Raw genomic sequence first — 2,427 nt, 5'->3', positions numbered from 1 at the left:
GCACTTAAGGAAACTAACACAACAAACTAATCTCCCATGACCTACTTTTTTGCTCTTGTTGAGAATCCAAAATTGTCCTCACAAAATGGGGCTCAGTCCATATGAAATTCTATATGGACGACCTTTTCTAACAAATGACCTCCTACTTGATCAGGAAATGGCCAACTTGGTCAAAGATATAACTTCTTAGAAAAAATACCCACAACACCTTTAAAACCTATCTGAAAGATGTTACAGAGAAAAGAGAACAGAGTTGTTTCAACTAGGAGATCTAATGTCGATCAAATCTTTCCCTTCTACCTCCCCATCTACGGACTTTTTGTGGGAAGGACCACATTCGGCAATCCTCTCTACATGCACTGCAGTTAAGGTGGGAGGAGTGGAATCTTGGATTCATGACAGCCGAGTTAAATTTTGGAACCCCCCAAAGAACCTGCAGGACCGTCAACTCAGGAGTCCCAAGATCAGCCAGATCAGCTTAGATATACCTGCGAACCATTGAAGGAATTGTATCTCCTATTTTGGAAGGAAACATCCCAGACTAAAAAGGCTCCTACCACTGATCCTGAAGAAAAATCCCTTCCTCCTTAAAAATGATAAGTAAAACCCTACATATTCTTTATCTTTAAAACACCACTCCTTACTCCTTTAATGGAATCCTTTTACTATTTCATCATATTATTAAGCAGCATACTAACCATACTCTTTGCAATAGGACTATATACCTTAGCTCCTGCCAGGTCAAAAATCCTAATCACATCCACCTTCTTTCTATCTTCCTTCCTTCTGACAGAAATATACTCCTACCTTTAACTCAGGCTGGATAAAATGATCTCATCTTCCAGAGCACCCTCTTTACCTTCCTAAATACTCTTTGCCTATCTATCCCTCCTGCTTCCTTGGATACCTCATACAATCACCCCTCCTCTTCCACTAGCTCCTAGTTACCTCTACAAGACTCTCAACTTAACCCACTCCCTGTGAAACCAGTCCAATACTTCCCTGGCAAATGACTGTTGGCTTTGTATCTCTTTATCAACTTCTGCTATATTGCCACTCCCATTCCCACAAAAAAAACCTGGGTCTTTACCAACTTAATCTACCACCTTCTTTATCAAAGAAAAGACCCTTCCTAACTTCTAAATATGCAATCATTAGCTGACTTCCCCATCTCTGATAGTACCAAGAATACTCTAACAGGACATGCAATCCAACTTTTACATTCTTATATTTCCAACCTCACCAATTGCACAGCAATGAAAAGCCCATACACAGCCTTGTAACTACGAATATCATCTTAACTTTCTTTTTTTTTTTTTTTTTTTGAGGCGGAGTCTCGCTCTGTCGCCCAGGCTGGAGTGCAGTGGCGCGATCTCGGCTCACTGCAAGCTCTGCCTCCCGGGTTCCCGCCATTCTCCTGCCTCAGCCTCCTGAGTAGCTGGGACTACAGGCGCTGCCACCACGCCCGGCTAATTTTTTTGTATTTTTTAGTGGAGACGGGGTTTCATTGTGTTAGCCAGGATGGTCTCGATCTCCTGACCTCGTGATCCGCCCGTCTCGGCCTCCCAAAGTGCTGGGATTACAGGCTTGAGCCACCGCGCCCGGCCCATCTTAACTTTCTAAGCCCCTTTATGCATCCAATGCAACCTGCTATCAGGCCTGCCCCTGGGGCACCTACTACCCCATCAGTGTAATTACACCCTACAACTTCAACCACCAACTGATCATAGTAACTTCTGAGTCACTCAAACATCTCCATTCAGATGGCTTGTCCACTTCTCAGGACCTCCAAAAAATCATCACCTCCTCCCTGCTTAACAAACGTCCAGATTTTGTAATGGCAAACATACTCCCTGTATGATGATTCATCCCTGGACCCCGTGCAGCAGCACCCACACCACTAGTGAATGCCTTCTCATCCTCTGTTTCAATCACTCTCTTGAAGGGTTCCTTCACCCTGATGCAAAATGAGTTTTTTCTCCAATGGGAAAATAGAACACAAGGAGCCACTGAGTTACCTCTCAACATCCCTTTACAGCCACTCATCAGAGCTATCTTGGCAAGTACCCTAGGAGAATGGCAAAATGAAAACAACAAACTCACTCACATTTTTAACATACACAACAAGTTCTTTCTACCAACCCAAATTATATTCTTTTTATGTGGAAAGTTGACATATATCTGTCTCCCCACTAAGTGGACAGGTACCTGCACCTTAGTCTTTCTAAGTCCTAACATTAGCATTTCTCCAGGAAATCATACCTTATCAGTACCCCTCAAATCTCAAGTCCATCAGTGCAGAGCCATACAACTAATACCCCTACTTATAGGGTTAGGAATGGCTACTGCTACAGGAACTGGAATAGCCAGTGTATCTACTTTATTATCCTGCTACCACACATTTTCAAAGTAGTTCTCAGACTGTTT

This window comes from Macaca thibetana, chromosome Y (assembly GCF_024542745.1).
Source record: "Macaca thibetana thibetana isolate TM-01 chromosome Y, ASM2454274v1, whole genome shotgun sequence".
Classification (NCBI taxonomy): domain Eukaryota; kingdom Metazoa; phylum Chordata; class Mammalia; order Primates; family Cercopithecidae; genus Macaca; species Macaca thibetana.
The sequence above is the reverse complement of the archived record's forward strand: the minus strand, read 5'-3'. Positions refer to the sequence as shown.